Below are 12,571 nucleotides of genomic sequence, written 5' to 3'. Positions count from 1 at the left end.
AACAACCAATTAAGGTGCAGATTTCACACAGTGCAAGTTTAGAAACTTGTCTTTCCTATATTATTAAACTTCACTTATCCAACCAATTGCACTGTATAAAAAAGGGGAAAATTTGATTAGAATGATATTTTAAGAAAAGATTACATCTTCTCTAAAGCTATATAAGCTCATTATATTTCGGCAATCTTGTGAAATCACTTCTACCCACCAAGGCTCACTGACTCTAAACACCGAGGCAGAAAATCTGACATCAGTGCCTGCCAGAGCATGTCATGATGTCATGCTTTGACTTAATGTTACAACTTCAAAGTTAATGTTTCATAATCTCAATAGAAAATCACCAGAAACACAGTTTTTCTTTATATTATGGCAGATTTATTTCATCTTGCTGTCTCTTCAGCCACATCTCTTCAAGGAAGCCATGGTTTCAGAGGTTGAGAGGATGAAGCCCTTGTAGTTTGTCAAGTGAAGCATGACCTTAAAGTTTTGATCTTTCTATCCAGTGACTGACCTTAAATTATGTTACACTGAAAAAAAGAAATACTGTAGCGACATGTTTCTGCAATCACGAGTGAGGTTTAATGGTGTTTTAAACAAGCTTATCAAATTAAAAATGAGGCTTTATTTGCATGCATTTACATAATTTTCTAACGTTTTCGAAATAGGGTTGTACGTATTTATCAGAAACATTTTCCTTCTCTATCCACTAATTGCAGTGATGTTTTTAAAAAAAATTACGTACAGAAATACCTTCGATTCACAGGATTAAAGAATGTGTTGTTTGTCTTTCACAGGTAAAGAGCCAGTGTGATGCAATCTCTCTGTACCACAGTGAAGTAGGGGTTACTAAGGAGGTGTTACTACTACTAGGGGAGTAGGAAAGGCTGGGGCTCTCCAGAAAAAAACATCTGATGACACTGTGTATGTTAAACAAACAGCAGTGCTCAATTAGAAAATGTGTGTAACAAATGTAAATCAATGTTTCACATGTACTTTATTAGAAGAGACTGTGATGGATTTGAAATGTGTCCACTCTGTGACACACACTGTGTCCAAAAAACAATAACTCGTTTTGCTTTTTTCAGCAGTGAGAGTTATAATTCAGATTGACTTCCTCCAAAATACAATATTACAGTCATTTGACTATCAAACAAATCCAACAATATACACTTACCTGCTATACGGTCTTCAGTCAACAGGGGGAGCTATTCCACATAAGATGCAACACAACCGGTTAACAATGATTTTAAGTTCAAAGTCTGGGCTCTCTTGCAAGACAGGTGGCTATGATGTCAGCTTACATGTTGCATTCCACTCTTATTTATTGCAGAGCTTTCCATACATTTGTTTACAGTCGGAGTTTAGAATAGCACAGAGGGCTTAGCACAAGGCTTAGAGAGACACATCTGCAGCAGAGCGCACACAACCCGGTGGAGCCAGTAGGTTTTGGAGAGCAGAGCTTGAGTGACAACTGTGTGGCACATATGACCTGAAGGAATGAATCATGCTTGAGTCAAAAGAGAAGACAGAAGCTGTTATGACAAAAAAGAACATGTGGGGCATCCACCTTTAGTTACTGTTTGCAGCTAAATAGAAAAGTAAAGATAGGAAAATAAAACCACATGCCTAATAAAGGCCAGGCACTTGGATATTCAGCATTTCAACTGGACCTAAAAACAGTACATCTACAGTAAACAATTACAGTGAGATCCACTGGTGATGTGTTGCTTGTATTTTAATACACAATCTACAGTATCATAACATTCTACAATAAAATAATAACAGCAAAGCAAAACATTTTCCTTTAACCTTTCTTAAATGTAATAGCTTTACTGTCAAATATGTTGTGATTTAATTGTGTTTAGTTTGGACTCATCCCAAATCTTTTCCTCTGACAAAGTCATACACGTGTATACGTGTGTATGTAGGTGTGTGTGTGTGTGTGTACATGTTTAGACATCCTTGTGGGGACAGACAATTGGCATATCACTATACTTGTGGGGACCAAAAGTCACTTATGGTGACAAAATGCCCGTCTCCATGAGCTTGAAGGCCTTTTTCAGGCTCAAAATGTAGTTTTAGTGTCAGGGTTACAATTAGGTTATGGTTAGGTATAGGGTAAGGGTTAGGCATTCATTTTTGATGGTTATGTTTAGGGTAAGTGGCTAGGGAGGGCACTATGTCAATTAGATGTCCTCACTAAGATATGAAAATGAGAGCGTGTGTGTGTGTGTATGTACCTATTAGAAATTACAACATGTGGGAATCAGCTCATTATCTCCCACATTTATGCACAATATTCCCTTTTCCCAGCCTGAAAAATCTTTGAGAAACAAACTCTTTGAAGGACATTGCCTTTAGGTACATCTGCCTTCAAAGCTGTGCCTCTCCTTCTCTCTCCCTCTGTCTGTCTCTAGCTCTTTATTGCTAAGCCTACACATGTGTAGCAGAGGAACGAAACTTCAGTTTTTTACATTGCCATTATCCAAAACCCTGTACACACGCACCACTGAGTGCATGTGCGTATGTGAGCGTGTGTGTGTGCATATGTGTCTATACGCTTCTGTTTAGGCAGCATCATAGCTGAGTTTAAACCAAAATCCTACAAAAAAGTTTGAAATCTGGCTTGGCTGTTGAGCTGTGGTGGGTGCTATCACACACACATACAGAGTTGTGGTGGGAACGCTATCAAAGAGAGCTATGCCTGCAAGGCACAGCAGCCTCAAGCCCAAAATTGATTTACAGAATAAAAGAGAAAGAGAAGTATAGGAGGGAAAAAAAGCAACACATTAGATTTAGGATCCAGCAAACAGAGACTCGGAGAGATACTGAGAGAGTGTGGTAGATTTGGGATAAATACAAGTATGGCTGGCTAAACAGAAAGCTTGTTAAAATAATATGGCCCTTGTTAAATCACATTTTTCCTTCTTGAGGGTTTTAAGGATTTAAGGATTAACAAGTCTTGCTGCTCTATCCTTCTCGATGCTTCACTTGTGTTAATTTCAACCTTGAATTCCAAAACTTAATTTCACAGCTGAGCTTTGCTCATCACAACATTATCAACCCATATCTTTATTGATTTATGGTAAGTCAATTCAACAGAAGAATACAAATGAAAAATTACAGCTTAATGCAGGAGTTATAAAGTTACATGTGAAGGTGGTTTTCATTTAGACTACTAACAACAGTTTTGTACCCTTGTACTTGAGTCTTGATGTTGAACAAAAACTTTAAACTTTAGTTTCCGGAGGAGAGAACAGACATCTTGCTTGCATCGCTTTACAGTAAACTGTTCAGCATGGATTAAGAAGGCGTTGTTAGTCAGAGCTTACAGTACATAATTGCTTACCTCGTTCTGGATGCATAGTATTTTCCCATAACAACCACCTTCTATTTTACACCCAATCTAGAAGGAATGGGCTGGGCTGGGCTGGGCTTCCTGTTATTAATGCCACTATACTTGACTATTATCTACACCATGTTTGTGTGTTTGTTTTTGTTTTAATTGGTTGATTTGCACCATTCTAATGCGTTCTTTTTTCCCCATCTACTGGGCACTCCGTTCCTACTCTTCAGTGGCAAAGGGAAACAGAGCAGTAGAATAGAGGCCAAAAAAGAAAATAAAAACAGTTGACCAGAAACAGGATTACCTGCACCTGAAAAACAGACTGAAAACAAACCACTCCAAATATCTAGTCAGCCAATTACGTGGCAGCACCTCTGTGTACTTAGATGTGTTGGCAGGATTGAAATAAGCCAAGCATCAGAATGGGGAACAAAGATGATCTAACTTTGAACGTGGCGTGGTTTTTGGTACTAGAGAGGCTGGTCTGAGTACTGGGATTTTCCCACACTGGGTGCCGCAGCAGTGTCCCACACTGGGTGCCGCTCCTGTCAGCTAAGAACAGGAAACTGAGGCTACAATTTGCACAGGATGAGCAAATTTGAATGATAGGAGACTGAAAAAATATTGCCTATTGTGATGAATCTCCATTTGCGGTAAACAACATGAACACATGGATCTATCCTGCCTTGTATCAAGAGTCCGGGCTCCTGGTGGTGTAATGGTACACTTTGGGCACTTTAGTACCAACTTAGCATCATTTAACATCATAGCCTTCCTAAGTGCTGTTGCTAACCATATGACCACAGTGGTTATGAGCACAGTGTACCCATCTTCTGATAGCTGTTTCCAGCAGGATAATACGTCATGTTGTGTCACAAAGTTCAAATCATCTCAAACTGATTTTTTTGAACATAACAGTGAGTTCACTGTACTCAAATGACCTCAACAGTCATCATATCTTAATTCAGTAGAACTAAGAAAGTAGAAGATGTGGGGGAACAGGAGATTCTTGTCATGGATTTCCAGCTGATAAATCAGCAGCAACTGGGTTTTTGCTATCATGTCAGTGTGTACCAAAATCTTTGAGAAATGTTTCCAGCAACTTTTTGAATCTGTGCCATGAAGAGGTGAGACAGCTGTGAAAGCAAAAGGCGGTCCCACCCTGTACAAGCAAGGTAAGGTAAGGCTGAAACAATGCAGTGCCTGGTGAGTGTAGGTCAATATTCAATTAACACAGTTCACAGATATCACTGTAATATACAACGACTCAGCTCCAGACTCCCAGTTATTAGACTCAGATGAAAAGAAACTCTCGTAAATCACTTGCATAAGTCAAGCACTACCTGACTTTGAGGTTTGTTTGCACCCTACCTCATGTTTCAGAGAATCGAGCAATTTTTTTTTTTTTTAAATAGGCAAATAAGATAGATTCACTTCTACTCTCTCACTTTCTCTTTCTGACACACAGTCTTTCACATCACTGAGGGTCAGGTTAGAAAAAACAAGGACCAGAGCTCAAGGGCATCGTGGACTAGTAGTTGCTATGCAGAATGTCTGTGTGTGTACACATGACACATTTCAAAACTTTGAGTAATTTTGAGGTAATCAATAAAACTTTGACCATAACTATGTTCCAGAACATGTTCTTGTGACTTGATGTGAGTGAGCTTCGTACACACACACACACACACACACACACATATATATATATATATATATATATGTATGTGTATATATGTGTATAAATATATATATATATATATATATATATATATATATATATATATATATATATATATATATATATATATATATATATATATATATATATATACACACATATACATATATACCTATATATACCTGTATATACTGCAGTCCAGAAAGAGGTGATTTATACCACAAAAAGAGCACCACCTCACCAGAAGTCTCAAAAGTCTCAAAAAGACACTCATAGAAGGAAAAGGTGTGAAAAGGAAGTCAAGACCAATGCAAATCTCACATTAGGAGACAACCAGCACTGAGCTGACTTTTTGACAACTTATTGGCGTGAAGATAAGTAGTGCTATTTTGGAAGGCTTGCAACCTCTGAATGTCCTGTAAAACAGGAAATAATATGTGCATAGTAAGAAACACAGTATGATAACCATAACAGCAAAATAACTATATCAGTTGTGTGCTTTCAGTTGTGTGCTTTAGTTTTTACTATACAGATGTAAGAAAATCTAGAATACCAAATGACCAATTTCTAAAATAATTTTGGATTTCATTATAAGGGTCTTTTTGATGCTTTTTAAACCTTTTGTTGCATATTCTGTGTAGTGCTCTTGAAAACACAATCTGGGTTTAAAGTACCACTGAAGCAACCTGATGTGGCAAGCTAATGACATCAAAATGCAGATTGGAAGCTTTGGCTTTGGTACAAAAACACCTCTCAGTGCAGTGACAACTGTACGCTGTGTTTCACACACACACACACACGCGCACACACACACATACACAGACACACACGTGTAAGCCCACACAAGCAGACACACAAACTGAACTGTAAAAGCAACCACTCCTCTACTCACACAGTTTGCACAGTTAAATCAAACTGATTTGCTACCATTGTGAGAGGAAATTAGCATAACAAGGATGGGATCAAATGAGGTAGTTACAGCTTGAATCATAAATTGCAGACTGAGCGGACGTGTGGCTGCAAATGGATTGTAGTTCACATCAGTATTCATGAAAAGAGAAAAGTAAGCTTCAGAATGGTTTGGTTTGTTTTGGTTTGGTTTGGGGTTTTTTTAACTTCATTCAGCCAGTTTTACATTAACACCCTGAATCTTTTGTCTTGTTCTCTAAATGACCAATGACAATTTCTTGTTAGGTTTTATGACTCAGGGACCAAGCAAAATGTTACACAACACTGTAAAATTAAATTTTTGGTGGGGTTTTTCATTATTATTTGTTTTTTTGTTTTTTGACATATAATGGGTAACAGATGGATGGATGGATGGATGGATGGATGGATGGATGTTTAATGGGATTGCATTGTTGAGAATATCACCATAAGAATTCATGAAAACATCATATTAAAATCACCTTTATCCATGCAAATGCACAATAAGTGCATCTGAGATGAATGTTTAAAAGGATCCATCATGATCCATGGGCAATGATCAGCAGTGACAGTCATTTTCCTTATGGCACAATCAGCAGTAAGTAAGCACTGAATGAAGTCAGCAATAATAATAATAATAATAATGGATTGGATTGGATTTATATAGCACTTTTCAAGGCACCCAAAGCGCTTTACAATAGAAATAGAACATAGTATAACATCTATCTATACCGTGATATCTTTTCACCAAAACACAGACACACACACACAAACACACACACACATTTACACTCACACATGAATTACTTTAGGGGACATCTGTGGCTCAGGTGGTAGAACAGGTCAACTACCAGGCAGGTCAGTGGATCGATCTCCAGCTTCTCCTGTCCGTGTGTTAAAATATCCTCGGGCAACATACTGAGCACTACTGTATCTGTTAAAGTGAATTTTGGATAAATGTTCTAAGCTGTGAATGAAACTTCTGCTTTAGGTGCTCAAATTAAGTAGAAAGGTGCTATATAAGTACCAGTCCATTTACCATATATTAGAATTCATGCGTACTGTCTTATGAATATGATTCCCCTTAATAAACACTCCTATCTTTCAGCTGATGTCAATATAGCACTTAATCATAGCAAAATAATTGCACATTATTTTTTATTAGGAAGATGCAGATGACTGCCAGAGTATTAATCCCTTTTTAGCATCACAACTTTGATCACCTTCAAGCTGGGAAACAATTATTTATTAATTATCATAGTTTTAATTATTCATAGAAATACTATTTGGATTTAAAAACTGTTTCAGCAATTAAAACTACTCACTTTATTGCTCTGTCTATTTCTCTTTCAAGATTTTTACTGCCACACCTGCCATGGTTCCTAATTTATTCTATATCTTTTCTCATATTTCAAATTCCTCTGCTTCCCGTTTATCTTTTCAGTAGAGAGTGAATGATCAAAAAAGTTCCTAGAGCAAAGCAAATTGAAATATTTAGTTGTATGCTCCACTTTAAATAACAGTATGGAGGAAAATACTTTATAGCTATATAGCGTAATTAGTTGGCAACATCTAATCATCCATTTCCTTCTCCTTACCCAGTTCAGGGAAGCTGGAGCCTATCCCAGGTGTCACGGGGCAAGAGGTGGGGTACATCCTGGACTGTTTGCCAATATATGTTGCAGCGCTAACACACTGACAAATGCCAACATGGATACAACTCACCATTCAATTTTTTAGCCAATGGGAGAATAGGACAGAAAGCACCAGGACCATTTGTAAGTGATTATTAAGAGGGAATCCTATAGCAAAGTTGCCCACTGCCCACCTCTGTGTCCTCTTGATTTTAAGAAGCATAACAGAGCATGAAGCAACAGTGTTCTGCACTTCACTAAATGATTACACACACACTTAGAGTTTGGAAAAATCTACAAAACAACCCTGCTCAAGCTCATCCATTAAAAGGAAGAGATCAGTATAACAACTTTTAACTGGTTAAAGTCTTGTGTTTTGGGGTATTATAGTGAATGAGGAGGAAATGCCAGCATGATGTGAAAGCGCCTATACTAAACCAGAAACAGAAAGTTATGACTCTTTCCTTAATGGATTTTTAAGCATCTTTTTTCCCCAGCAGCCAGAGAAAGCTATCCAGCTTAAAAGCAGCAGCTATCCTATCCCCTCAAGGAGGTAAATAGCATGTCAGTAATGACTGACAGGAACTGAGTCATCAGAAACTGCTCGTAGACAAAAACAAAGCTAAGCAAATATAGGACTTAGTCATCAGGTTGAGACAAATACACTCCCCAAAAATATTGACGTTGCCGGTGTTGTGTCTGCTGGATATGTAAATAGCCACCTATTTTTAATATCAGTGATGATATTATGACTTGCTTTGTTGCCCCCAAGTGGCCAAAATTCCACTAAGGAAGAATTCAAAATACACTCCCACAAAATGAGAAAGGCAAGAAAACTGTTTTGCCAAAGATATATTGAAATCAGGGCCCTGATACGATAACATTACGTTATTCACATAATCAGTGTTGGGTTGTGATTTGTTATCGCTCTTATTTACAGCTGATGACAGCATTCCGTTTCTTCTGACACGCAAACAATGTCTTAATAAAAGATAAGAGGTCTGTTATATTTTTTTAAAAAGTCCTGTGAACCTTGTGAAAGTAATTGTATCTTGATGAAAATGTATGAAAAAGATCGACCCATGAGCTTCCTGCAACAACAACATAGCATTTAATTGTGAAGACTTGTTGTTCAGACTTCATACTGAATTCATTAAATATTAGGTTAGGACTGGTTCTTCAATTTATTAAGTGTTATGAGGCAAAGTGAAGTGGAACCGGTCTATTTTCTTTCTCTATCTGTTTGAAAGTGTTGCAAAAAAGATGTAATTGATAATGCAGCATACTGACCTTTCTCAACCGACTGCACACTGAAACACATGCATTTACACACATCCAGACTCCGGTTGAAAAGAAAAAAGTTTATTTTAATAACTTGCATATTAAATGATTCAATATCAAAAGGTTAATACCATATTCCTGTGTGACATTTTGCTTGCTAAATATTCACCATCCTGGATTTGGAGAGCCTAACTTTCCATATGAATGTGAGGTTATTGAAAAATAAGTTTCAAACTTCCAGTCATGGCTGATATCACAAAGAATCCAGATATTAACTCATAAAAAAATAGAACCCAAAACAGAAACTATGGTCTTAATCAAAAAAGGCTTCTTTGCTTATTCTGCTCTATGGCTGATAGTGATGTCTCTTTGAATGTAATTAAACCTGAGCCTGTAAGGATCAAAAGTAAGCTTGTTATAATACATTCTGAGGGTAATGGAAAAAAAATAAAGACAAAGAATAAAATCCACAGATTTTATTGCTTTGAAAATTATATTGGATCTAATAACTTAGAGCTGTGAGGCATCATTACGCCAAAAAAACAAGTGAAGGACAGAACAAGAGAAAAGACAGAGCTGAAAGGAGGAGTCCAGGAGAAGAGGAGAGAAGAGAAGAGAAGAGAAGTAGCAAGTAACACAGGGAAGCAAAAATGTGAGATTAGTGGAGACAACTGAAAGGACACGCAAGTAAACTGAATCAATAATCCAGAAGGCATCCTCTGTCTTTGTATTTCACTCCAACTTAGAAATCTCAATGAAACCAGTTAATTGCATCAGGCCAAAGAGCCCAAGCTGAGGATGATTAATGAGCTGCAACAAACCACTATGTGTTTATTAATGCTGAATTGATCATTTAGGACAAAGAAATTGTCTTTTGAGGCAGGTACTGTTTGAAGGACAGAGTGTCTTAGTGGCAAATCTAAACATATGAGCTTCTGAGTTTTTAATTAAGAGCATTCATTTACTTATGACATTAATAAACTATATTTTGTCATATTTAGCACATTTAGTTTGCATAAATTTACTGTATTTCAGTTACCATTATTGTTTGCATTTTATTTCATAAAATGTATTCAATAACTTCACATTAATGAGAATTTTTTTCAACTTGCTGTCATGTGGATTTAGACCACCCACTTGTTCACTATGAGCAGTGAAAACTCAATGCAATTATTCAACCTACTAGTTCATGACCTCCATTTCTAGAGCCACCATGCTTTAAGTCTGGGTTCATGCAGTTCATTCAAATGATAATCCTCACTTCAAATAAACAAGCCTAGACTTCCTGCAGACAGCACTTGACAACATTCCATCATCAGTCTTTTGCTCCTCCTCATCGTCACCTTCGCTTTCATAGCTATATGAATGCATTAGGACATCCGTGTGCACAAAATCCCTGCTACCCAGAAACTTAAATTAACAGATGCACAGATGCAACTGACTGAAAATCTCCATACGCTTGCTGCACAGGGTTAGATCGGAGAACGTGCACTGATGCACACTTAACAAACATCTCCGTCGACGAGCATGAACACATATTCTGACACATGCACTCTTCTCTTTTGAAACCCCATGCACTTCTTTGGAACAACAAAAAGAAGAGGGTGAGGAGTTGGGGCAACCTCTTCAGCAGCCCTGAGTCTTTACAGTGAGTCACGGTCAAGTCGGCTGGAGAGAGATGGAATATCCTCCCGAGCATGGATTGTGGTAATTGCCTCTGTGTCTGTGTATGGGATAGAAAGAGAGAAAAAGAAAAATGTGTGTGTGTGCATGTGTGTGTGTGTGTGTGTGTGTGTGTTGCCAGCACCACCTCCAGGCTGAACTGATGAGCTCATTATTTTTGCTCCCAGAACCCCCTCCAGTTTCTGGAAACAGCAACACAGCAGAGGGGTCCCTGTGTGTGTGTGTGCGTGCATGTGTGTGTGTGTGTGTGTGCGCGCGCACGTGTGTGTGTGTGTGTGTAGGACTGTGGCCTATCCTTTGTAGTCCTGAACTATTTGTAAAAGCGATAAGGATAAAGAGAGGTAGGAGATGTAGAAAGGCAAAGAGCAAAGACAAAAGCAAGTGGAAAAGAGGACAGCGGGTGAGAGCTGTGCTCATGTCATCAGCTCTCAGAGATATTAAGTCAACTTTGTGCATGGAACAATATGATTAAAAATGTAATAATGTACAGAAACTAATCAACATGCCATATTCCAGACAACTAAATTTTGTCTTTAGTCAATAATGTGATGAAAAAAAGCCAAGTGATCACAATCAAGAATGTGATAATGAATATTATCATAAGCTTCAAAGATTAAAATATAACAGCTGATAAAAGACTGTGTTGGAATGTGTCAGATGAAAACCAGTCACTGAATGCTGTCTCTTCTCTGCTTTTCTCAAAATACACATCACAAAGTAAAATACCAACCAAAGCAGATACCAAACAAACGTTATATTTTTGATGCATTTGTGTTTTCGGTGATCACATTTCAGTGTAAGACCCATTTTGGCACTGTGGTCATGAAATTACATTAAGAGAAAGTGGAATTAGGTAGTGGTAATAGAGAAAAGGGAGTGCTTCTTTTGAACTCTAGCATAATGTTTTTTGACTAAACTGGGACACTTGTGTTTTTATGCTTGAACGATTCAGTGTTAAGTGGCTCAACCAACATTCCCCTTAAAATGGTCAGGTACAAGCACTGGACTTGATAATGTCCAATGAAAAACATTTTAAGACCTTCAGAAAAGTATTGCTCAAGACCACTTTTTAAAAATTCAAAGAAAGCCTCACTTCTTTGAAGCTAAATATAAAGCATTGAGGGTTGGCTTAAGACTTTTTCATAGTATTGTAATGCTTCCAAGCAATAATGTACAGCATAGTGTACTGGTTACATAAGATTTTATGCATAGATCCCCAAGTTTTGACAATTTTAAATGCCTGCCAGAGGCTCCCATATAGTGAGTAGGCTGATATATGGCGTTAATCCCCAAAAGATGACAGAGTTACTGTATAATTAGCATTTCACCCTTCTTACTAAGCAAGATTAAGGAGGTCTATATCTAAACCCACATGCATATACACATACACACAAGGCATCAGATCCCTATCATTTTTATAATTAATGCCAATATAATAAAAGGCAGGACGTTGAAATTTAAGACTCTGGGCAAGACAAGACATCATATGGCAAAATTAAGCTGGATGATAAAAAACAGACACACACCCAGCTGTGCTGGGTTTGAATGCTTTCATGTGGTTTGAGTTTGGAAAAGGCAGCCTTGGTGTGTGCATGTGTGAGTATGTGTGTGCTCAGTCAATTCATTTTTGGCCAAACGAAAATTTGGTTTTAGATTTTTATGATTTCATTATTTTTGCATGATGTAACTTAAATTTATTTTATTACACTTTATTTATTTATTTTATTGTGTTTGTTTAAAGTAGGTTTATTTTCTTTACCTTAACAAGCTGAGTTCAGATCAGGTCAGCCGAACTATTTCTTGTGATTTTAATTTTCAGATATAAGCATGTGTGGCGATTACCCAGACAGCACTTGTATAATTAAACCCTGCTGTGTTAAAATGTAATTAACACCACCAGTCATTTCTCATATCACAAACTCGCACAAAGACGTAAGCAGTGTGGAAGCGCACTTCATCATATGAACTAAATATTCACAGTAATCATATTCAGGAAGACCTTCCTTGCATCAAAGTCTG

The sequence above is a fragment of the Neolamprologus multifasciatus genome, chromosome 11, assembly GCF_963576455.1.
Source record: "Neolamprologus multifasciatus chromosome 11, fNeoMul1.2, whole genome shotgun sequence".
NCBI lineage: Eukaryota > Metazoa > Chordata > Actinopteri > Cichliformes > Cichlidae > Neolamprologus > Neolamprologus multifasciatus.
This window is presented reverse-complemented; position numbering follows the sequence as displayed.